A 27342-nucleotide genomic window follows, 5' to 3' on the forward strand; every position below is an offset into this window, starting at 1 on the left:
CAAGTGCCTAATGAGCACTTTGTGTATGTATTCATACCTAACTGTGAATCCATGATCTTGTAAATCATGGCAAATTATGTACTACTTGCAATTCAGGCAATCATTCCACCTTACAGATACAGTCACATAGCGAATACATAATAGTAATACTTTTACGATACAATGCAGATGTTACCAAAAATAACTGCAAGCTTATATAGCTTATATAGCTTTATAGCTTCACATATAGGCAAGTATCACTTGGAAAGAAAAACTTCACAACAGTAGGCATAATCTACCAAACGGGTGCCACAACCACTGCAGGTCACTATACCTCATACATTAAAAATTAAAAAGAAATGTGGATGGATTGATGCAATGATACTTCCATTACTCTGAAGAAGAGATTACCCTCAAATCTTGCAAATGCCTACTTAATATTATTGAAACCAAAATGTACTCACTGATCTACAAAAGTAGCAAAAGTAGCATAGCCTACTGCCCAATACCCACCTACAGCTATGTAACTGCAAATGAAAAATAACCTTCTGGCCTGTGAAACTAGAACAATTTAGCATACACCAACTGCCCATGAGGACATCAGTTACACTGCTATACAGTTTTTTTTCCCAATGACCCAATGAGTATAGTTACAGAAACAACTGTGGAAAGGACACACTAATGTTGTTTCACCCATAGTACTTAAGAAATAGTACTGAGTATGAGGTATGAGGGTCTACAAAGTGTCCTCAATGTCCAACTGTTAGAATAAGGTAACAGCTGTCTAACAATGCCCATACCACTGCAATAAATACTCAACTGCATATAACTATACCCATAATACTGCAGAGGCACTTCACAATAGTGGAAAATGGAAATCTGCCAACATGAATGAAGGTGCTTGAAGACATACCCTGCAAAACTGTGAAACTGTAAACAGAATACACTAACTGGTATCTTACTGCAACCATAATACTGCAATACTACTTTCCATTACTACATAATTTTAAAATCCACCAGCAAAAATGAAAGTTCTTCTGAGGAAACCCTTCAAGACTTACTAAGTATAAACAACCAGAATACAACCACTGGTATCTTACTACCCCCGCAGTACTACAATGTTACTTGAGGAGTTCAAACTGCCAAAATCAACCTTCAGCAATCAAAGTGCTACAAATATACCCTCAACAACATTCAAACTACCAACAGTTAGAATACGCCAACAGGTATCTAACTGCCCCCACAATTCTGCAATATTAGTTTGCAATAGTACAGTACTTAGAAGTCCAGGAGCTTGCCAAAACCACCACAGCATAATACAGCCTATACACGCATCCTCATATCATCTACATTCCACCCCCCTACCCTAAGCCGCCTGAGGCCCTGTGCACTTCTCTACACATACTATTGCAGCACTTCAACCAGTGGACAGACTCTTGGGTGCATTGCCTCCGGCCATGAACCCAAGGGTCCAGGAGCTTGCCATAACCACCACAGCGTAATACAGCCTATACACACATCCTCATATCATCTATATTCCACTCCCCTACCCTAATGAAGACTGCCTGCATTCACCAGATAAGATGCTCACCTGAGACCTACCGGCGAACTGCCGCGGTGTCCGCGGACACAACACAGTCTCCTTCCACCTAAACAAATGCATCATATGAACCATCTCTCATTCTCCCACCCTTTCCAGCCCCTCTTCCCAACACCAAATGCCCCAAACATGTTTTCCAGCCCTGTACGCTGCCGCGCTATTCACATTTTGGGAAAAATGGATGCACATCACGTTTCCATCGAATCAGCGGGTGCATTGGATGTCTTCGAACACGACGGAGTCCTATCCATGGTGCGAACAGGGAAATGGGTCTGCTGAGCGGAGTCAGATATCACTAAATTTATTTACCTACATTTTGCCTGTTTAAAAAAAACTGCTGGACAGATTTTCACCAAATTTACAAAAGCCCGCTTTCATGACCAAGCCACCGTTCCTGCCACAAATTTGGTGAAAATCTGTCCAGCAGTTTGGGCTGTAGGCGTGAGCACATTTTATTTTCATTCAGGCTATGTAAAAAAAATAATTGGACTCTCCCTATAACTTTGCCCCCCTTGAGGAAATCTCACCAAACTTGCCAAAAAACTTCAGAGCGTCCATATTCTTGGTGAGGATTCATCCAGGGGGAGCGGACTTATAAGGCGCCCAAAAAGTACTCTTCCTATGGGTTTAGCAACTTAACCATAACTATCAAGCTGCTCCTGCAGGCCAAGTAATATTGCTGTAAGTGAAAATACAGAAAATGACCTCACAGGGAATAAACTCAGTATTTGTGAAGAGACAATGGGCCTCATTACAAGGTAGGAGGCTTACCGCTCCGGGCTATTACGACCCGCCAACCCGCTATTAGCGGCACCATAAATAACAGTGCCTCTAATAGCGGCATGGGCACGGGCATGCGACCCTTCATTCTGGCAATAGTGGCATGGCGTAAACAGGAGCACATCACAAGTCAGGCAGACATGCAAATAGCGGCATGAAGAAGGCGCTAAAAGTGGATACCGGCATGGCGGCAATACCGGCATTGCGAACCACCTGTAAACGGTCATGTGCAGTGTTCTCAACTTCCACAGGTGCACACAATCAGCACAGGTGGAGGAAATGTAGACTGGGCCAGCACAAAAGGAGCACACCACACCCCTACCCACACCCATTCACACACCAAAATGATTCCAATACTAGTAGCAATACTGGGGCTAGAGGACATGCTTGCATTGCTACACCAGCAACAACAACAACAACAGGCAGCACAGAGGAGACGCAGGAGGAGAAGGAGGGTGAGACAGGCACAGCATGCCCCACCAGTGCAGGCAGTTGTACCACAGAGGTAGCTCCCAATCCCTCGAATCAGAGCCAGTCCATTCAACCTAACCCCTGAGCAGATCCACACCCTGTACCGTCTGGAACGGGACACCATCACCACTATTGTGAACATGATAGACAATGACATTGTCAGCCTCATAGACATCCGTACCACCATCCCCCCCTCTACTTAGGTGGTGTCTGTGCTCCACTTCCTGGCCACAGGCACCTACCAGCACACGGTAGGGTAGATGCATGGCATATCACAACCATTGTTCTCACGCACGCTGAACCAAGTGCTCGATGCCCTCTTGAAGCACACAAGCGACCACTTATCCCTACCACAGACTGACCAGGAGATCTCCAACACCAAAGTTGGCTTCCATTCACTGGCAGGCATCCCAAGTTGGATTGGTGCCCTCAACTGCACCAATGTGGAATTGGTGGTCCCACATGCCATGGAGGTAGTTTACCACAACCGTAAGCTATACCCCTCCATCAACGTGCAAACAAGATCATCACATATTGTTGTGCCTGATTTCCCGGATCAACCCATGATTCAATGGTTCTGCAGAACTCTACGATACCACGATACATGGAGCGACATGCCGGACAACGTTCCTGGCTACTCAGTGATTTGCATGGCAAGCATATGGCAGTGTGATGTGGGGAGATGATTGGGGGGGAGAGATGCATACTTCACCTGGTTGAGATTGGGGGGGAGAGATGCATACGTCACCTGGTTGAGATTGGGGGGATGCATACTTCACCTGGGTGAGATTGGGGCGGAGAGATGCATACTTCACCTGGGTGAGATTGGGGGGGAGATGCATACTTCACCTGGTTGAGATTGGTGGGGGAGAGATGCATACTTCACCTGGGTGAGATGGGGGGGGGAGATGCAAACTTCACCTGGGTGAGATTGGGGGGGAGATGCATACTTCACCTGGTTGAGATTGGTGGGGGAGAGATGCATACTTCACCTGAGTGAGATTGGGGGGGAGATGCAAACTTCACCTGGTTGAGATTGGGGTGGGGAGATGCATTCCTCACCTGTGTGAGATTGGGGGTAGAGATGCATACTTCACCTGGTTGAGATTGGGGGGAGAGATGCATACTTCACCTGGATGAGATTGGGGGGGGGGAGATGCATACTTCACCTGGTTGAGATTGGAGGGGAGAGATGCATACTTCACCTGGGTGAGATTGGGGGGGGATGCATACTTCACCTGGTTGAGATTGGGGGGATCCATACTTCACCTGGGTGAGATTGGGGGGAGAGATGCATACTTCACCTGGGTGAGATTGGGGGGGAGAGATGCATACTTCACCTGGTTGAGATTGGGGGGGAGAGATGCATACTTCACCTGGTTGAGATTGGGGGGGAGAGATGCATACTTCACCTAGGTGAGATTGGGGGGGGAGAGATGCATACTTCACCTGGGTGAGATTGGGGGGGAGATGCATACTTCACCTGGTTGAGATTGGTGGGGGAGAGATGCATACTTCACCTGGGTGAGATTGGGGGGGGATGCAAACTTCACCTGGTTGAGATTGGGATAGGGAGATACATTCCTCACCTGGGTGGAATTGGGGGGGAGGGATGCATACTTCACCTGGTTGAGATTGGGGGGAGAGATGCATACTTCACCTGGATGAGATTGGGGGGTGGAGAGATGCATACTTCACCTGGTTGAGATTGGAGGGGAGAGATGCATACTTCACCTGGATGAGATTGGGGGGGGATGCATACTTCACCTGGTTGAGATTGGGGGAGATGCATACTTCACCTGGTTGAGATTGGTGGGGGAGAGATGCATACTTCACCTGGGTGAGATTGGGGGGGGAGATGCAAACTTCACCTGGTTGAGATTGGGGTGGGGAGATGCATTCCTCACATGGGTGAGATTGCGGGGGGGAGATGCATACTTTACCTGGGTGAGATGGGGGGAGATGCATACTTCGCCTGGTTGAGATTGGGGGAGAGATGCATACTTCACCTGGTTGAGATTGGAGGGGATGCATGCTTCACCTGGGTGAGATTGGGGAGGAGAGATACATACTTCACCTGGGTGAGATTGCGGGGGGAGATGCATACTTCACCTGGTTGAGATTGGGGGGGGAGAGATGCATACTTCACCTGGGTGAGATATGCATACTTCACCTGGTTAAGATTGGGGGGGATGCATTCCTCACCTGGTTGAGATTGGGGGGATTCATACTTCACCTGGGTGAGATGGGGGGGAGATGCATACTTGGCCTGGTTGAGATTGGGGGGGAGAGATGCATACTCACCTGGGTGAGATTGGGGAGGGAGAGATGCATACTTCACCTGGTAGAGATTGGGGGGATGCATACTTCACCTGGGTGAGATTGGGGTGTGGGGGGAGATGCATACTTCACCTGGGTGAGATTGGGGGGGAGATGTATACTTCACCTGGTTGAGATTGGGGGGAGAGATGCATACTTCACCTGGGTGAGATTGGGGGGAGAGATGCATACTTCACCTGGGTGAGATTGGGGGGGAGAGATGCATATTTCACCTGGTTGAGATTGGGGGGGAGAGATGCATACTTCGCCTGGTTGAGATTGGGGGGGGAGAGATGCATACTTCACATGGGTGAGATTGGGGGGCAACATGCATACTTCACCTGGTTGAGATGGGGGGGGGAGATGCATACTTCACCTGGGTGAGATTGGCGGGAGAGATGCATACTTCACCTGGGTGAGATGGGGGGAGATGCATACTTCGCCTGGTTGAGATTGGGGGGGGGAGATGCATACTTCACCTGGTTGAGATTGGGGGGAGAGATGCATACATCACCTGGATGAGATTGGGGGGGAGAGATGCATACTTCACCTGGTTGAGATTGGAGGGGAGAGATGCATACTTCACCTAGGTGAGATTTGGGGGGAGGAGATGCATACTTCGCCTGGGTGAGATTGGGGGGGAGAGATGCATACTTCACCTGGTTGAGATTGGGGGGGATGCATACTTCACCTAGGTGAGATTGGGGGGGAGAGATGCATACTTCACCTGGGTGAGATTGGGGGGGAGATGCATACTTCACCTGGTTGAGATTGGTGGGGGAGAGATGCATACTTCACCTGGTTGAGATTGGAGGGGAGAGATGCATACATCACCTGGGTGAGATTGGGGGGAGATGCATTCTTCGCCTGGGTGAGATTGGGGGGAGAGATGCATACTTCACCTGGTTAAGATTGGGGGGGAGAGATGCATACTTCATCTGGGTGAGATTGGGGGGGGAGAGATGCATAATTCACCTGGTTGAGATGGGGGGGAGAGATGCATACTTCACCTGGGTGAGATTGGGGGGGAGAGATGCATATTTCACCTGGGTGAGATTGGGGCGGGGGGAGATGCATACTTCACCTGGTTGAGATTGGGGGGGATGCATACTTCACCTGGGTGAGATTGGGGGAGAGATGCATACTTCACCTGGATGAGATTGGGGGGGAGAGATGCATACTTCACCTGGTTGAGATTGGAGGGGAGAGATACTTCACCTGGGTGAGATTGGGGGGGATGCATACTTCACCTGGTTGAGATTGGGGGGGATGCATACTTCACCTGGGTGAGATTGGGGGGGAGAGATGCATACTTCACCTGGGTAAGATTGGGGGGGAGATGCATACTTCACCTGGTTGAGATTGGTGGGGGAGAGATGCATACTTCACCTGGGTGAGATTGGTGGGGGAGATGCACACTTCGCCTGGTTGAGATTGGGGGAGAGATGCATACTTCACCTGGTTGAGATTAGAGGGGATGCATGCTTCACCTGGGTGAGATTGGGGGGGAGAGATGCATACTTCACCTGGGTGAGATTGGGGGGGAGATGCATACTTCACCTGGTTGAGATTGGGGGGGGGAGATGCATACTTCACCTGGGTGAGATTGGGGGGGAGAGATGCATACTTCACCTGGTTGAGATTGGGGGGGATGCATTCCTCACCTGGTTCAGATTGGGGGGATGCCTACTTCACCTGGGTGAGATGGGGGGGGGATGCATACTTGGCCTGGTTGAGATTGGGGGGGAGAGATGCATACTCACCTGGGTGAGATTGGGGAGGGAGAGATGCATACTTCACCTGGTAGAGATTGGGGGGGATGCATACTTCACCTGGGTGAGATTGGGGGTGGGGGTGAGATGCATACTTCGCCTGGGTGAGATTGGGGGGGAGATGCATACTTCACCTGGTTGAGATTGGGGGGGAGAGATGCATACTTCACCTGGGTGAGATTGGGGGGAGAGATGCATACTTCACCTGGGTGAGATTGGGGGGGGAGAGATGCATACTTCACCTGGTTGAGATTGGGGGGGGAGATGCATACTTTGCCTGGTTGAGATTGGAGGGGAGAGATGCATACTTCACATGGGTGAGATTGGGGGGCAACATGCATACTTCACCTGGTTGAGATGGGGGGAGAGATGCATACTTCACTTGGGTGAGATTGGTGGGAGAGATGCATACTTCACCTGGGTGAGATGGGGGGGAGATGCATACTTCGCCTGGTTGAGATTGGGGGGAGAGGTGCATACTTCACCTGGTTGAGATTGGGGGGGGAGAGATGCATACTTCACCTGGTTGAGATTGGAGGGGAGAGATGCATACTTCACCTAGGTGAGATTGGGGGGGGAGATGCATACTTCGCCTGGGTGAGATTGGGGGGAGAGATGTATACTTCACCTGGTTGAGATTGGAGGGGAGAGATGCATACTTCACCTGGGTGAGATTGGGGGGGGAGATGCATTCTTCGCCTGGGTGAGATTGAGGGGGAGAGATGCATACCTCACCTGGTTAAGATTGGGGGGGAGAGATGCATACTTCATCTGGGTGAGATTGGGGGGGGAGAGATGCATTCTTCACCTGGTTGAGATTGGGGGGGATGCATACTTCACCAGGTGAGATTGGGGGGGAGAGATGCATACTTCACCTGGGTGAGATTGGGGGGGAGATGCATACTTCATCTGGTTGGGATTGGTGGGGGAGAGATGCATACTTCACCTGGGTGAGATTGGGGGGATGCAAACTTCACCTGGTTGAGATTGGGGTGGGGAGATACATTCCTCACCTGGGTGAGATTGGGGGGGAGAGATGCATACTTCACCTGGTTGAGATTGGGTGGAGAGATGCATACTTCACCTGGATGAGATTGGGGGGGAGAGATGCAAACTTCACCTGGTTGAGATTGGAGGGGAGAGATGCATACTTCACCTGGGTGAGATTGTGGGGGCATGCATACTTCACCTGGTTGAGATTGGGGGGGATGCATACTTCACCTGGGTGAGATTGGGGGGGAGAGATGCATAGTTCACCTGGGTAAGATTGGGGGGGAGATGCATACTTCACCTGGTTGAGATTGGTGGGGGAGAGATGCACACTTCACCTGGGTGAGATTGGGGGGGAGATGCAAACTTCACCTGGTTGAGATTGGGGTGGGGAGATGCATTCCTCACCTGGGTGAGATTGCGGGGGGGGGAGATGCATACTTTACTTGGGTGAGATGGGGGAGATGCATACTTCGCCTGGTTGAGATTGGGGGAGAGATGCACATTTCACCTGGTTGAGATTGGAGGGGATGCATGCTTCACCTGGGTGAGATTGGGGGGGAGAGATGCATACTTCACCTGGGTGAGATTGGGGGGGAGATGCATACTTCACCTGGTTGAGATTGGGGGGGAGAGATGCATACTTCACCTGGGTGTGATTGGGGGGAGAGATGCATACTTCACCTGGTTGAGATTGGGGGGAATGCATTCCTCACCTGGTTGAGATTGGGGGGATGCATACTTCACCTGGGTGAGATGGGGGGGGAGATGCATACTTGGCCTGTTTGAGATTGGGGGGGAGAGATGCATACTCACCTGGGTGAGATTGGGGAGGGAGAGATGCATACTTCACCTGGTAGAGATTGGGGGATGCATACTTCACCTGGGTGAGATTGGGGGTGGTGGGGAGATGCATACTTCACCTGGGTGAGATTGGGGGGGGAGATGCATACTTCATCTGGTTGAGATTGGGGGGGAGAGATGCATACTTCACCTGGGTGAGATTGGGGGAGAGATGCATACTTCACCTGGTTGAGATTGGGGGGGAGATGCATACTTCACCTGGTTGAGATTGGGGGGGAGAGATGCATACTTCACCTGGGTGTGATTGGGGGGAGAGATGCATACTTCACCTGGTTGAGATTGGGGGGAATGCATTCCTCACCTGGTTGAGATTGGGGGGATGCATACTTCACCTGGGTGAGATGGGGGGGAGATGCATACTTGGCCTGTTTGAGATTGGGGGGGAGAGATGCATACTCACCTGGGTGAGATTGGGGAGGGAGAGATGCATACTTCACCTGGTAGAGATTGGGGGATGCATACTTCACCTGGGTGAGATTGGGGGTGGTGGGGAGATGCATACTTCACCTGGGTGAGATTGGGGGGGGAGATGCATACTTCATCTGGTTGAGATTGGGGGGGAGAGATGCATACTTCACCTGGGTGAGATTGGGGGAGAGATGCATACTTCACCTGGTTGAGATTGGGGGGGAGAGATGCATACTTCGCCTGGTTGAGATTGGGGGGGAGAGATGCATACTTCACATGGGTGAGATTGGGGAGCAACATGCATACTTCACCTGGTTGAGATGGGGGGGGAGAGATGCATACTTCACCTGGGTGAGTTTGGTGGGAGAGATGCATACTTCACCTGGGTGAGATGGGGGGAGATGCATACTTGGCCTGGTTGAGATTGGGGGGGAGAGATGCATACTTCACCTGGTTGAGATTGGGGGGAGAGATGCATACTTCACCTGGATGAGATTGGGGGGGAGAGATGCATACTTCACCTGGTTGAGATTGGAGGGGAGAGATGCATACTTCACCTAGGTGAGATTGGGGGGGAGATGCATACTTCGCCTGGGTGAGATTGGGGGGGAGAGATGCATACTTCACCTGGTTGAGATTGGAGGGGAGAGATGCATACTTCACCTGGGTGAGATTGGGGGGGAGATGCATTCTTCGCCTGGGTGAGATTGGGGGGTAGAGATGCATACTTCACCTGGTTAAGATTGGGGGGGAGAGATGCATACTTCATCTGGGTGAGATTGGGGGGGGGGAGATGCATACTTCACCTGGTTGAGATGGGGGGGAGAGATGCATACTTCACCTGGGTGAGATTGGGGGGGAGAGATGCATAGTTCACCTGGGTGAGATTGGGGGGGGGGAGATGCATACTTCACCTGGTTGAGATTGGGGGGGAAGAGATGCATACTTCACCTGGGTGAGATCAGTTGAGAGACTGTACAATGCCCATACTGCAATACACTGTGCCCCAAAGCAGCCCAGACAGAATCTGACACATGAAACCAATATGCAAGACGTAAGCTGCACAACAATGACAATAAACCAATACTGCAACCATACCACATCCATCCACATGTACACTGCACATCATCATACCATACCCTCTGCAACACAATGCAGTGACATGCTGTCCGTATGGCCAATGCAAATGAGTGCTGAACAGCATCACAACGGGCATGCGTCCATTAGTGCGTACAAAGGAATCACATGAAGCCAATATACAGAATTTCACTCGTACACCACCACAGAAGTGCAGCATGCCAGTATGGGGACATCAAGCGTGGAATGGCAGATCATTAAGAGTTTGGTTCCAACTGTGACAGGATCAAAGGATACAAATAACTACACATCACCTAGATCATGGCAACAACTGCCCAGTGCATGAACACTTGCAAGGAATAGGACAACCCTGCATCAACTAGACGATGATACACACACCTGTGGATCATGTGACTTCACACATTGCAGTTACTTTGATTACCTCCATTCATGCAGGGATATGTGGATGTGATCAAGAAATCAATACATGCATGTGTGTGATAGGTACAGGTTCCATTGGATGAAATCACTTACACAAAACCATTGTTGCACCCATGCAGGTGAAGCTGGCTATCCCTTGAAGAGGTGGCTCCTTACCCTTGTCCAGAACACGCAAGAATAGGCACGAAGAGGACTACAATCGTGCACATACCCGTACCAGTGTGGTGATCGAGCAGACATTTGGCCTTTTGAATGCACTGTTTCGCTGCCTCAGCAGGTCGGGTGGGGTACTCCTTTATGGGCATGAGAAGGTGGCCAAGATCATCATAGCATGTGTCATGTTGCACAATATGTGCATCAGACGGAACGTGCTTCTGCCCCCTGACATTGACCTGCAACTGCCTGGTGAGGATGAGGAGGAGGGAGAAGATGGGGCTGCACGTCAGGCAGGTGGCGATGCACAGGAGGGACGCGTTGTGTGCCAGCATCTGATAGACCAATATTTCTAATACACATGGATGAAGAGGGTGCAATGGATGTGGGACTCTGGGCACTGGGTGTTGGGGGGACATGAACACTGTGCACTGTTCACCAATAAAACACACACACACAATAACCAATGTCCAGTCATGTGATTGTTCTTGACACAACGGGAGTATTAACCATTAAGTGATTAGGAAGTGCATGAACCCTCCACCCCAAACACCCTCTTCCTCCTCCCCCCACGACTCCCCCAAACACTCTCTCCCCCCTGCCCCCACATCTCCCCCAAACACCCTCACCCCCATGACCCCACAACTCCCCCAAACACCCTCTCCCCCTCCCCCCACAACTCCCCCAAACATGGTGTGCACTTCAGTGCAGCATTAGTGTGCAAGAGTCACCAATAACAGGCTGCCACTACTTCCCACGTCCTCTACCAGCAATGGGTGGTTGCAAGTCTGGCCACCACAAGGACCGCACAGACCTGCGCAGGGGGCTGGTCTGCCTGGAGCTGGCAGAGGATGAGGTGCTTGGTTGCTCCAATCCCTGTGCGGGACACTGGCTCTCCATTGCATCTGTGATGCGGCTGAGGACCTGCCTCACAGCTGCCAACTCATCGCAAATGTGTGTTGTACTGGCTTCTATTGCGAGTCCAAATCCCTTAGCATATTCCCGACACTCCTCCCTCACCAGGGCACCCTAGCTCACGAGCAGGCCAACCAGCGCAGTGAGCTCCTCCTGGCGCTGTTGAATGAGGCTGATTCCCTGGTCTCTGTCTCTGCCTTTGGTTGATCTTGGCGCAGCTTGCGGCATGTGTCCGCCATCAGGTGAGCTCTTTCTGGGACTCCATCTCCCTGCCAATGACTCACCACCAGACAGTTCATGGCTGCTGGCATTAGATGTGGGGCGTGGGCTGTGGTGGGCTGACAGCTGCAGGCTGTGTGGCTCTGTCCTATGGGTGTTTGTCATGGTTCCTCTACATCCGACAGGGGTGCTGTGGCAGCTACTTCTCCAACCGAGCTGTTGGCAGCGGACAGTGGGCCTTCTGCCACTGGCTCCTGTGTGGTGGGAGTGGCTGCTGTGGGTGCTATTACATTGTCGGTCACCCTTTCACGCCTTGGTGACGTATCAACATGAGTGGCTTTGGCCCTCTGCGGCAGTACAGGTTTGCCAGTGCCCCTTGATGTGCTAGGCCTGGTGCCTCCTTCCATGCCCCTGGCCTTCTTCATCGGTGTTGGGGCCTGCGCCACGGAGTCCTGGTCCTCACTGTCAGATTGTCAGACTGTGGGGGACCAAGAGAGGGACAGCATCGGTGATGGATATGTTGTTATTGCAGCAGTTCTGTGCATTTGGACTTTGAGTTGTGACATACAGGTTGCTTACCTATGGGTGGGTCATACAGGCATACGTCTGGGTGACACATGTATGAGGTGCTGCATGCATGGGGATGTGATGGGGATGTGCACAGCATATGGGCAGGGTTGTGTACATGTGTGTGTGATGCCCCATGCCTTGCCTAATTTCAGAGTCACATTTGGGGGATTACGTCATGCTTTGCATTGCAGTGTTTTGCGTGGACACTCTCCTCCATCTGCCGATGACGCACACCGCGCTCCATTTCCCACACTCCCTCGATTGTCTCTATTCCAATAGTGCTGGCACATGTCTCCTCCCAGTGTGTCATCTAGATTGGGGAGCCTTGTCCGCCTCCTGTCGCCATGCCCTGGCTCCTATTGGCTGCAAGTATGCTCCGGACACAGAGGCGCAGGTCATCCCAGCGCTTGCGCACGTCCTTTACAGTGCGGGGGGTGGAGCCCAACGCACTGACTTTTGGTGCCACCTCCTCCCAGATCTCCTTCTTTCTTATCTGGGCGTGACGCCGCATGTCTTGCGCAAACACAACCTCCGCTTGCAGCTAGTGTGTCGGCAAGCATAGTTAGTTCCTAAACTGAGAACTGGACCTTGCGCTGGCGTGCAGCTCCTTGCATCGGGGCTTGGGCATTGTGATGTGGTGTTGGATGAAGTTGGGGCTGCTGTAGTGGTGATGCAGGTCCTGGGGGCCGAGGATAGCAATGGATTGTGTTTTTAAAGATGGCCGCTGTGTTCTTTCCCGTTCCTGTACGATGACGCTACTTCCGGTTCCGCTTATTTACGGTGACCGCTAATGCCAGATCCATGGGTGGCGGTAGTGCTATCAGCGCTTTCCTTGATGCCGCTAAGGGCCATTTTGGGGTCTTTAGTGGCATGGCGGTAATGTCCTTACCGGCACGGTTCAAAGCTTGTGCCTGCGTACTCGTAATCGCACGCAATTAGCGGGCTTGTTACTACACGGACACGTTAATTGCTCCATGCCGGTAAGGACCGTTACTTACCTCCTACCTCGTAATGAGGCCCAATGACCATTAATATGCATATGTAATGTAATGCGCCATTTGAAATGTGCCTTTCACCATTAGTATGGTCACATTGTGCTGTAGGTTGAACACCCATGGGGGCGATCGGAGTCCAGGTATGGGAAGAAATTTGCGGAGGTGCTATTATGTGTGTGTGCATATTGGTGAGTACGATGATATGAGGGGTGGTCAAATCCCTGCATTTCACCCATGTCAAGCTGGCATGTGGATTGGTTGTGATAAGTGGTCTAGAGAGGGATGCTTAGATGGGAAATCGTCATTTTTCGCTGGAATTTAGCGTTTTCACTTAATGTGGTTTAGGGCCTTCTAATAGCAGATGCGTCCTGAGAGCTCTGTGCACAGATTAATGTATGATACTTTATCCCATGTACCACTTGATTCCTATCAGATATTGGAACACTGGACTGCAGCTCTATTGACCAAAGGGACTCACTGGTCAATATGCAAATATATTTATTTCACAAAAGATGAACATAAGTGCAGTCAGTTCACAAAAGAGAAGAAGGCAATGCGATTGCATAATCTGCAGTAAAGAACTTGTTTGGGAAGGGGGATGGACCACCAATTACCTCATTTTTGTATTTGGAAAATCTAAGTAGCTGGAGGAGTGACCATGTACAGGCAGTGTACATATAGGCACACTTACAAGCACTTCCAGAAATGTTAAAACAGTGTTCAGCAAAAAAATCAGCATGTCTAAACTGGTGCAGCTAAATCTGCAGCGGCTGCTCCCACTTGTTCAAAATGCTTCCAGGTTTGAAAAAAACTTTAGTAAAATGTGCCTAAGAAATGTGTTTGCCACGTCATAGCGTGCCATGTGATAGGCACTTGGTGCTGGATATCTGCTCCCATGTTTTTATCAAGGTGCTATTTTAGCTGTAATGTCTGATGTGCACAGATAGCTGCTCATCGTTGGAATGGGAGTCTCTGTGACTCATGCACGTGCAGCATATATAGGGGGTAATTCATGGAATCAAGCGCAGAAGTGGCGCACATAGCTGGTGCACAGAGGGAGCGTGGGCCAGCTTGCGCCAGCTGCGTGCACCAAAACCCATTTTTACGCACCACGTATTCATGGATTTAAACCTCCATAACCAGCCATGGCGCAGCATGGCACAGCGACCCTGCAGCAGCGCCAGTTACTCCCCAACCCCGCCCTTGCACCAAAAACACCCACACAAATCCCCTACATGGCGCAAAGGCCAGTGGACCAGCATACAACTAAATCGCTCTAAAAACACCACTCACCCCTCCCGTGACAACCCAATCGCATGTATGCATGTAAAACTCCTTGCACACCCCTACCAATATGCGTACCCCGCTCGCACCAGACCAATCGCGTGTAAAACTCCTGCCGCACCCCTCGGAATACGCGCACCCCGCTCACACCAGCCCAATCACGTGTAAAACTCCCTGCGCACCCCTCAGAATACACGTACACCACTCACGCCAGCCCAATCGTGTGGAAAACTCCTCACGCATCCCTCGGAATACGCGTACCCCACCTACGCCAGCCCAATCACGTATAAAACTCCCTGCGCACCTCTAGGAATATGCATAACCGCTCGTGCCAGCCCAATCACATGTGAAACTCTTGCGTACCCCTCGGAATACACATACCACGTACGCGCCAGGCAAATTACGTGGAAAAAGTTCCCCCTGTGGTGTGGACTGGCTGCGGGGCATGGCCAGGGGTTGTAGGGGTGTTCCCTGTGGTGTGGGGTGCCTGCGGGGCATGTTCAGGGTGGATGGGCTGCCTATGGGGCATGGCCAGAGGTCATAGGGGTGTTCCCTGTGCTGTAGGCTGCCTGTAGGCTGCCTGCGGGGCATGGCGAGGGTGGATGGGCTGCCTGTGGGGCATGGTCAGGGTGGATGGGGTGCCTGCGGGGCATGGTCAGGGTGGATGGGCTGCCTGCGGGGCATGGCCAGGGGTCGTAGGGGTGTCCCCTGGGTGTGGGATGCCTGCAGGGCATGAGCGGGACATATGGAGGGTGGATGGGCTGCCTGCAGTGCATGGTCAGGGTGGATGGGCTGCCTGCGGGGCATGGCCAGGGGTCGTAGGTGTGTCCCCTGTGGTGTGGGCTGCCTGTGGGGCATGGGGAGGGTGGATGGGCTGCCTGCGGGGCATGGTCAGGGTGGATGGGCTGCCTGCGGGTATGGCCAGGGGTTGTAGGGGTGTCCTCTGTGGAGTGGGCTGCCTGCAGGGGTTGCATGTGGCTCCTCACCACACTGGTGTGCGAATCTGGGGATATGCAAGTGAGTTTTACAAATGATTCCGCTTGCATGAGCAGGGTATGTGTATTCCGGGGTACATGAGTGAGCATTACACGCGGTTTCGCTGGCGCGAGCGGAGTATGTGTATTCTGAGGTACGTACGCGAGTAAGCATTACATGTAATTTCGTTGGCACGAGTGGGGTACGTGTATTCTGGGGTATGCGAGTGAGCATTACATGTGATTACACTGGCGCGAGCGGGGTACATGTATTCCGGGGTACGCGAGTAGCATTACAGGCAATTTCACTGGTGCAAGGGGAATACGTGTGTTCCGGGTTATGCAAGTGAGCATTACACGCAATTTCACTGGCTCGAGCGGGGTACGTGTATTCCGGGGTACGCGAGTGAGTATTAAATGCGATTTAGCTGGGGCAAGCGGGGTATGTGTATTCTGGGGTACGCAAGTAGCAATAAATGCAATTTCGCTGGCGCGAGCGGAGTACGTGTATTCCGGGTTACGCAAGTGAGAATTACACGCAATTTTGCTGGCTCGAGCGGGGTACATGTATTCCGGGGTATGCGAGTAAGCATTACACGCGATTTCACTGGCGCAAGCGGGGTACGTGTATTCTGGGGTATGTGAGTGAGCATTACATGCAATTTTGCTGGCGCGAGCGGGGTACGTGTATTCCGGGGTACGCGAGTGAGTATTACACGCGATTTGGCAGTGTGGGCCCTCCCCGGCATGTCCTCCCCCCCTCCACATGCCCCGCAGACAGCCCACACCACAGGAGAGACCCATGTCAGAAATGCCAACCCAAATCCCACCCCACACCGCAGCACCCCAGTCCAAACACGCAACCATATATTGTACCCACGAGAGTAGACCACATCAATAATGAAGATTTGTGAAATGTATTAAAAAGAAAACAAAATGACAAATTCAAAAACACATGTAAATGAACAAATTATCAAAGCAATACCAAAAAGAAAGGTAAATCCAATGAAAAATAAAAATCAAAGACATGAAAACTGAAAAGTGGTCCATTGCCAAACTCCACAGAAATAAAAACAAAAGTTGAAAAGAAAAAAAAACATTACACCATGGGATGAAAACAAAAATAATGTATGTACATGTCCGGAATTATCCACAATGTTAGTCACAAGGGTCCATGATCCCAAAAACAAAGGAAACCTATCAAAAATCGAATCAAAAACAGAAATATATACAAAAAGGAGAAGCAAAGTCTGTGGACTCCAAATCATGAATTAAACAAAAGGAAACCTATGCCTAAATAACTATGTCCAAAGGCGGTGATCTAGTCCGATGACTCACTTGTTGATGTTTCGGGCCAGGGCATCATTGAACTCCACGTCGATGTCCCGGAGGCAGCCATGTTCCCTGGCCTCGAGGGCTTGCAGGGATGTTGCCATGGACTCCTCCAAGCCCCTGCGAGTTGCCACGAGGCTCTCAGCCCACCTCAACGCCCAGTTCATCGAGTTCTCCGCCATGACCATCGTGAGCCATGCCCTCTCTGCCCGCCGCCACTCTGCATCGATTTGCTGGCCCAACCGCTGCCACACAGAAGACACTTGCAGTCCTGGGTCCTCCTGCCTGTCGGCTGATGCCTGCCCCTGGGATGTTGTTGGCCCCGAGTGATGACACCTCCCATGCCAAGCCTGCTGCTGCCTCAATGCCAAATTCCTCTGCCACCACGATGGCCTCCGGGCTGATGGAATCCCCTGGCGCCGCTGTGCATGTGCCCTACTTGATGATGACTGCACATCCTCCATTTGCTGGGGTCCAGTTGGTGGTGTGACCACTGTTACGAAGCAGCTCCCAGCCTTCTTAGGTTGGGTACTATCATGCTTTTTGAGGGTCCTAAACCTCTTAAGGTACTGGGAAGGAGTCTTCCCAAATCTAGCTATTAAGGCTAGCTTTACACATTCATAATCCATCCTACCCACCTCCCCCAATTCCATTACCACATCAGATGCAACAGGAGGTAGCCTAGAGAATAGCCAAGGGATCAACTGATTCCCTGTGATATCCTGGAGCCCATGATTGTATTCAAACATAGCAAGCCAATCTAATACATCCAACTTAGGTTCATACATACCCACCATCTCTGTAGGCGTCTGAGGTCTTTTTGGACTGGAGGTTCTAGAGGATTCGGGGAGAGAAGCATTTTCCAAAGACAATTTCTTCATCTCAAGCTCATGGTTGAGCTCCATTTCTTTGAGCCTTAGTTCTTGATGTCTCTGTTCAGTTTGTGCACTAATTATTTTGAATTGAAGTTCAAGTTTCATTTTTTCTAGGGATATAAATTCAGGACTTAATGTGGGACCTGGTAAGGGTCCAGTAGCTACAGGTTGAGGTCCTTGAGCAGGCAGAGGACCAGAGGGGGTGACATTGTTATCCTCCTCTTCCTCATCTGACTCAACAATAATATTTTCAACATTATCCTCATTACTGTTTTCCACATTTGTTGGAGTAGTAGGGCATACAGCACCACTATCCAGACTTTGTTTCTCTAACAGTCTATCAATCATTTCTGTTTTCTTGCCTTTGACAGGAAGACCTTTCTGTCTGCACAAATCTTTTTTAGATAATCAGCAGTTTTTGCAAGGAGGGTCTCCTGACTATAACTTTCCAGATTTTATGAGAGAACAGTGTTTTCCTTCAGATGCAGCACATGATTTATTAGAATATCACGATAAAATACATATGTTTGCCACTGTTAATACATCTTGTCATAAACTATCTAGTAATATGCGCCCTACTCATGTATTCGATCAATTGGTCAGAAATAGAAAGTCCCTATTTAGGAAACAGAAAAGACAGTCATTGCTTCTGTTGGCGAAATATCGTGACTTAGCTTTAAGAAAGATAAAGACTGACTATAAAAATTGGATTCGGGCGTATAAAGCTAAGATGTATCAAAAAGATGGTGAGCAATGGCTTCAGGTAGTACAAATGAAAAATACCTCTCAGATCTGGAAGTTAATTAATTCAGGTACAGTGTCATCTCAACTTTCATCTCAAAGTAATGATGTACCTGAAAAGTGCTGGGTCGAATATTTCTCAAATATGTATGCTCTACCACCAAATAACTGTCATGATACAACATTGAAACCGGCTAACCTTAGGTTTTCTCTTAAATTCGACCGAGATGATATATTGCTCTATATCAATAGAGCAAGTTCATCTAGAGCCCCAGGGCCAGATAGTCTGTCGAATTACACTCTGAAATTAAATCCGGAACTGTGGGCCAGTATTTTATACTCTTTGTTTTCCTCTATCCAAGCAAAGCAATGTATTCCTTCTTCTTGGTGTAGAGCTGTGGTAGTCCCTATTTACAAAAAAGGGAACCGTACGGACCCAGCAAGCTATCGTCCTATAGCACTTCTTGATGCTCCTGGGAAAATCTTTGCTAGAATTATTTTGAGAGACCTAAATATTTGGTCCTCCAAAGAAAATTGTCGTGATCCCTTTCAGACAGGATTTGTTGCGGGCTTAGGTACTGCTATTAACATAACTATACTTAATGCTATTAAAACAGCTTATGCAGTCAAACAACAACCTCTTTACCTTGCTTTTGTTGATTTCCGAGTCGCATTTGACTCTGTTGATCGACAATTATTACTCAATAAACTAACGAATTATGGCTGTCCGCCTTCCCTCATCTCGCTAATAGGGCTACTACACACTAATAACTCAATGCAGGCCAAACTTAACTTAAATGGACTATTATCAGAAACTATTCATACAAGACGCGGCCTTAAACAACACTATTCAATTTGTTTATTTTTGATTTGGGTGTCGAATTTTTAAAAGTAATTAATGATGCACCAAAGCTTGGTAATCAGGTTGTTGCCTGGCTCTTGTATGCCGACGATTTGGTTTTAATTTCGCAAACGCCAATCGGATTGCAGTTGTTGCTCAATCAGCTGGGATCTTATGTTACCAAAAACAACCTAATACTTAATTTGGAAAAAACCCAAGTAATGGAATTGAAAAATACCAACTTGAAACATTGGAAACATAATGAATGGCTATTACAAGAGCAGAAATTAACTCTAATAAATGAATATAAATATCTTGGCATTATGTTTAGCAATTCAGCCCTGAATGAGCCCCAGCAAAACAGTATATCTGGAAAGCTTCTATCGCTGACCTCACAGGCTAAAATACTCTTAGCCAAGTTTGGCAAATTCTCGTGTAGCCACGTTATAACATTTTATTTACAGAAGGTAATTCCTGTAATTGCCTATGGGGCTGAAACTTGGATTCCCCAAAACAGATTATACTGGGACAGAATTGAAGCTCAATTCTGGAAGAAAGTACTTAATCTTCCTAATTCCACTCCTAATGCCCTGTTACGGTTTGAATTAGGTAATCTCTCGCTACACATACAAGTAGTATGGAAAAGGTGCAGTCTCCTTCGGAAATGTCTTTTGGGTCTGTCGGCAAAAAATGTGCTGGCGACATTGGCGGATTATTTACTTGGCTCTGAACATCTGTGTCCGAAAAAATGGAGAACCGCAGTTTTTGATGATCTGAATATGGCAAACATCTCAATAGACTTATTGCTAAATAATCCGAACAGAGCCAAACTAAAACTGCATCAATATGATTGGCAATACACACAACAAAAATGCCTGGGATTAAAAGATTTCGATAGAACTCTATTTGGTCATAAAAAATTTCGACAGACAGCCGATTATCTTTTGAAATGTCCTTCATTTAAACTTCGAACTCAAATTTTAAGATTCCGTATGAATCTCTGGCCAACGAATCAGATTTTATTAAGGAGAGGTATAATAAAATCAGAAGTCGCGTATTGTCGATTCTGTAAAATTGTCGGAATGGAAGAGACTCTTAAAAATGTATTGATTGTTTGTGGCTCACTAAAGAAACAAAGAGAAACAATCTTACAAAAATTAACACACTTGCATTACATAGCTCGCTCTGATAATGGATTGTGGTGCGAATTATTTGCAACAACTAAAATCTCAATAAGAATAGCCACGATGCAGTTCTTGGAATCGGTAATGCAATCAGCTGACCGTTCTTGTATGTTGATTCACTATAATAATGAGAACTAACAGCTACCTATTGTGGATTGCTTTATTTATGGCTTTTCGAGATTTTGCAAACTAATCAATTGAATTTTACTGCAGGTAATATTGACTTACATCTATGCAAGTATATCTCTTCCTGTGGAGAATTTCGTAAATTTGTCTCACTCTTTGCTGTCTTTGATTAATCAAATCAATGTATAATGAGAAAGAAATTATATAGTTGTACATTTATTGATCTGTTTATGTAAATGTTTGTTTTGAAAGGTTATCTAATTTTAACCAACCAAAATAAAGAAAAAAAAAAAAATAAATAACTTTCCATACTTGACTTTGTTAAAATAACTTTTTGTGATTGTTAACCTTGTGGTTAGTTGCACCAAGGTACTAGTAGCACACTAAAATGTAATTCCAATACTTTGATCCCATCGCTGCCACCACTGTTAGGCAGAATCCAGTGCAGTTCCCTTAGGGAGAACTACACCAGATTAGGACTACAGGTGAGAGCAATAAATCCCCTTTGGTATCAGTCTGTAACACAAAGATTTAGTTGGTAGCTGTGGCTGAGCAGTCACACTTATCTCAAGAGGGAGATGAGCAGTAGTCAGGGTTTACACAATAGGCAGTACAGTACTATGGAGCAAGGAAATACTGACCAAAGTTTTGTATCAAAAAGAGAATATATTTTATTCAATTGCAGACATGTTTGCGGAAAGAGTGAAAACTGAGCAAAACGGCACAGTGAAAACCAACTACAAATGGCACTCTAACAATTCAACGAAAGAGAGGGAAAGCACAAATTAAACCAAAATATCTTCAGACACCCCCTAGCAACACTTCCCTGAAGTTTTGTGAACAATTAATGCACAGTAACACTTTAGCAGAAAGATAAGTGAATGAAAACTGAGCAAAATGGCACTCCACAAGTTAAACAAAACAAAGGGACTATTTGTGGGAATTCCAACTGTGTGTTGCCCAGAATCGTTGTCACACTAAAGAAAACACAGTTTTGTCGAATGGGACGGGTTTCAAGAAGCCAGTTGGTCTGACTTTGCTTTCCAAATCGTCTCTGGTGCACTGTGTTGTGCTAAAAAACACATGCTCAACCACCTTGGTTTTTGCATGTGCCTGCTGCCATCCAGATGAAGGTTTAGTTAATTTTAATGGGTTTTCTCTGTATTGGCAGGTGCAGGTTTTGTCTAAAAACAAGGAAGAGATTTCTTCAGTGGATTTCTCTTTGGAGGTTATTCCCCTAAAACAGAAAGGACCCCTAGGTGCTTAGTCTAGAGATCCTTTTTCAGGACGATGTGGACCTGTGCGGATAGCACTGTGCACTAGATCTAGAATACAGGCAATACAAACCTAAAGCACATGAATCTCAATGCTGTTCCCACAACCAACTTAATCAAACCCACAGCAGACTGTTAAAAGGATACGCGGCATTGACTTAGTCCCCAAAACACGGCACCTCTCCATTCGCTGCCGTATTATCCCAGGAGGCGTCTTCCCCCTCTCGCCAGCCGTGCACAAGACATTGTTATGATCCCTTTCACCTTCTTGGTTAGCTCCATGAATCCATTAGCCAACTAGCAGCAGTAGATTCATAGAGCATCCAAACCCCAAACCGACTCCACCTCACTACCCTGACTCGCCTGGTAACGTTTTTGGGTCCCTTGCTCCGCGTACTTCTCCGCAAGCTCCTTACCATCTTGCCTTGCCAGCCACTAGGGGTGACATTTGACATGAGCAATGAGTCCTGTATTTCATCACCATAACTCCTTACAGGGCAGGTCAAGTCTCGTGCCACAACTCCATACAAGCACAGATCTTAAGTCATAAACCTTCAGAGTTCCCACAGAATGATGTGTCCCCTTATTCCGACTCGCCTTCATACGCAAAAGTATACTAGTAACTGCGGACCGGATTGGCTGCTCTGGACTTCCTGGTCACGTTGGGACGTTGCAAGGTCCTTTACTCGCACCATACCGCTGCATCCACACCGTGGTTTGGTCTCAATACGAACCACATCCGCATCACGGAATCACCGTGTGACGACTGTTCTTTTCATTTGAGACACTGTAGGCGTTCCACCTGTTCGCCAACTCCCCGCACCTCCATAGTGACGTCATCATTAGACCCGCAGCTGATCGCGGTGCAGAGCTCTGCCTCCAACTGTCACTTGGTGCCCAGCTGGCACAACTAATCATTTCCCAGCAGCTGTACATCCAGTCTATGGGCAAAGTCCAGCTCACACCATACTCCCTTGTCCTGCATATGACAAAGACCCACTATGTACGAGTCAGCTTAACATAGGGTGCTAAATCACTCTGCTCAGGATTATTTTACTGGTCCACTCTGCTCAGACCGCTCTCTACCAAGCCAACCAACGCACTCCATGCTCCTGCAGGGCTCTACTATTTACGGGTACAGTTCTTCTCTCCTGATTATATGCGGTACATTCCTCCTCTCCTGTTTCTGGGAAATACAGCCTTCTGATCCTTACGGGAGCCCTTTACATGCCGAGGCTACTTTAAACCAATACAATGTCCTTCCCCTTCCTGCCCTGGGTGATGGGCCTTAATTGTCTGTCGTTGGGGGCAGTGTGTCCCCTGGCCTTTTCTTCTGTACCCCCCGCAGCAGATTCTGGAGCTTAGTTCCTTCCTTCAGCACGCAGGTTCCTTCTCAGCAATCCCATCCTCGTCGCCAATGTTACGAAGCAGCTCCCAGCATTCTTAGGTTGACTTGCCAGGTTTACTAACAGCTTCATAAGCAGCTTTACAGGAAGTCATTTAAGTTACATATAAGTTACAGGTAGGACAATAAAACACTGGCAGCCCATCACCCAGGCCTCTGGCTGTCCAACTGACCAGGATAGAACATTCACCCATGCATTCCATCACTTAGGCACAAACACTCCACATGACATCACAACATTCCTTTTGCATAGCCAAGCCATACACAACAACCACCCCTGTTGGACTCCTGACTCCCGACTGTGGCAGGAATGCGCTCTCCACAAGCCTGGCCATGGGCTCTGGGGCAGCTCCACAGGGGGCCCAGGTGATACATGGGCAGGACGACAGCACAGATGATGACTGGCTCATAGGGGGTGCAGTTGAGAAGGGGGTCACAAGAGCGTCCAGCACATGGATGAACCCTGCGCCAGTGACCTGTCCTAGCAAGTTGAGGCGGCCAAGCAGGTATTCAAAATGACGTGCACTGTCCTGCCTAGAACCATGCATGTCATCCCGAATACCATGCGTGCACACCGCCATATTGACTAGGACAGGCTTCACATGGTCACGGATTGCCACATCCGCAGGTAGAGGACTGCCATTTGTTGTAGACACATCCCTTACCTGCGTACAGGCCTGGACAGAGGCCTCCCTGCTGGTGCGGGATGATGCAGTCACAGGATCAGGGACAGGATTACACACAGGCACCTCTGCAGCAACCTGTGCTGCTTCCTGCCCCTGGCCCTGGACTGCACCACTCGCACCAGAGGAACCACCCCCTCCAGGCCCCATGTGTGGAGCTGATACGACCTCCTCCTCAACCACATCCCCCACCAACATGGATGACTCGTGCTGTCTTCCTCAGTACGCCCCTGTGGGGGCTCAGCTGTGCCTTCTGCTGCAGAGTAGTCCACCTCCAACCATGGCCTCTTGGACCTCCCCTTGGCAGCTGCGACCATGGACACGGCACCAGACTCCTCACTCCCGGAAGATATTAGAACCTGGGAGGGGAGCTGGGTCTTGCCTTTCTGGCTAGCGGCGGCATCCCTGCTGCTGGACTCCACAGCACCATCTCCGACCTCTTCAGCAGTTGACGCTGCAGACAGGCTGAGACAGAACACCGGCATCAGGTCACCGGCACCGGCATCAGGTCACAGTACAATGCTACACACATGACAGTTGCACATCAGTGTCAGTGTCAGACATCACAGATGGCATCACACTCCCCAACACTCATGTCATTTGAACCCACACACATGCACAAATAAACTGGGATCGTGCAGCAGGCATCAGCATCCATGCACACGTAACTGCATGAGCATCCAAAGGTTGGCATGACGTCACAAGCAACATAGGGAGTGCCGATCACATGCATACATGGCACCAGACAGACATGCATGTGTACATCTCCACCACCTGTCACAGCAAAATCATTGGCAACTATGTCACATCTGCCAATCCGGTACCCAGATGTCCGAATCACATGCATCCATGACGTCTCAATGTCACACACATGCTAAACAGACACACGCACATGACACCGTGCACATACATGAAGGTGGGAGCAGCATCCATGTGTCACACCCCAACCATGGCATAGTACAAACATGTGTGCATCTCCACATGCAGTTGGGCATCATGCATTGAAACACATACACCATTGATGTGCATCACATATGACTGGACTCACATGCAGCACGGGCATGTCCCTGCGCACACACATCCATACATGGGCCATGTCAGACATATGTCCAAGCTGCACACTCTTGCCACACCTCAACATGCACTGTGTGGAATGGGATAGGCCAGACACTCACCGCTTGACTCCAGACGGGTCTTCCTCTCTAGGACCTGGTGGTGAAGCACTGGGTTGATGCGTTCCAGGACCCTCATTTGGTCGATGGTAAGTTGGACCTGGTGACCCTCTGCATCCGCTGGATGCAAGAGGCGCCGGCCTTCATGAGGGTCCTGGACCTGTAGTCCTCCCAGCGCTTCTGGATGTGTTTCAAGTCTCGGGTTGCCACTCCCTCTGAGTTTATGGCAACCACGATGTCCGACCAGGTCCTCTTCCATCTTTCCTTGTTGGCGCACGTCGTCTGAAGAGGGCATCATAATGTCCCAGGACTTGCTCCACCAGGATGCCAACCTCTGTGGCTGAGAAGCTGACAGCCCTCTGCTTTCTCCGGCTGGGGGTTGACAGTGGTCACAGATGGTGTTTGCCCCGACATGGCAACCCCCGAGGAAGGTGTGGGTGGGCAACTGGGTCCTGGGGCTGGGCTGTGGAGCGATGGAACATCAGTCGGGAGTCTTCTGTTCCAACAGGGGTGGTCACAGGAACTGGACCCCTGCAGATGGCTGATGTGCAGGCACCAAATAGCAGGGCACATGGGCAGCAGGCAGGCAGCAGCAGATGGCTCATGGGAGGCTGCTCTGGGCTCTCAGGGGCAGGAAAATGACCTTCTGGGCAGGAGCCGGTCTTCTGTGTGTTGTCGTGTGGCCAGCTCAATGCAGAGTGATTTAACATGTGAAAAAACAGCACGTCAGCGTGTAATTTGAGGAAAGGGCCTAAGCGTAAGCGCATAATTAACGTGACATGTGCGGGCATTTCCCTAGGCACGTGTTAAAGGTGAGTTTGGTCCAGCAGTTCGCTGTATGTGCTTTTTGTGGAGACCGGTGCATGTATTGTTACTTCTTGTTCTTTCATGCGTCATCATTTCACAGCGGATCGAGGACATACCTCTTCTTTTGGCGGGGGTCTTGCCTACGCATGTTTTTCTTTCCCACGCTAGTCAGACGGTGAGTCACACACTCTATTTTCCCCACTGCAGGTCCCCCTGATTATTGAGTACCCATTTTTGAGGTCATAGTAGCCTGTGCATCCCACACGTACGCGTTTTTTGTGTCCCTGAGTGCCACCGCCTACTGCGGGAGTTTAATTCCACACACGTGGGCTACCGGGTGTTGGGTGCATGGTTTTATTGCAAATTTGGGGTGCCTGAGCATTGCGTGACCAGTCATTTTCTCCCAGGAGTCACATACAACCTTTCAGGAGCACAGGGTGCTGTTTACATCACCTACACCACCCCCTTCACCCTAATTTCCCAGGACAATTGTCATGTACACCTCCCATTGGCACTAGTTTATCCGTACCATGCTTGGGAGGCCAAAAAAGGCGAGGGGCACCTCAGTTGGGCATCTTCCATGTGGTGGGCGTGGTCAGGGACATGGCCGGGGTGACAGGGAGTAGGGGGAGTCCAGGGTAGCCAGGGTGGCTGCAGAGGGGGAAGAGGCAGGGGTGGGACACTTGGGCAGGATGTTCTGCCACGTGTTGGTGCAGTCATGCCACCAGCCCCTGCAGCTCCGGGAGATGCAGCTCTTGTATCTGTCACTGGCGCCCATGTGACCCGGCAGTCAGTTTCATCTACTGTCACGGGCCCAACGGTAGTGGTAGCTGCAGGTGCAGCTGTGGTGACCACCACCCAGGCTCAGTGTCGGCCAGCGCATGATGCGTTGGCACCTGAGGACTCCCAAGCTGAATTCCCGGTGCTCAGGAGGCACAAGAAATGTGTGCGCAGGGATGCTCTGACCGGGCACATGACCCTGGGGCAGTGTTGTCATCTGCTGCCCCAAGCAGCCGGGTGTTGGCAACTGCATGGGCAGATGCAGCCAACACCACCCCAGCTGTGAGTCTGCCAGCCAGGACTGTGTTGGT

This window comes from Ambystoma mexicanum, chromosome 2q (assembly GCF_040938575.1).
Source record: "Ambystoma mexicanum isolate Mex_15411 chromosome 2q, UKY_AmexF1_1, whole genome shotgun sequence".
In the NCBI taxonomy this organism is placed as follows: domain Eukaryota; kingdom Metazoa; phylum Chordata; class Amphibia; order Caudata; family Ambystomatidae; genus Ambystoma; species Ambystoma mexicanum.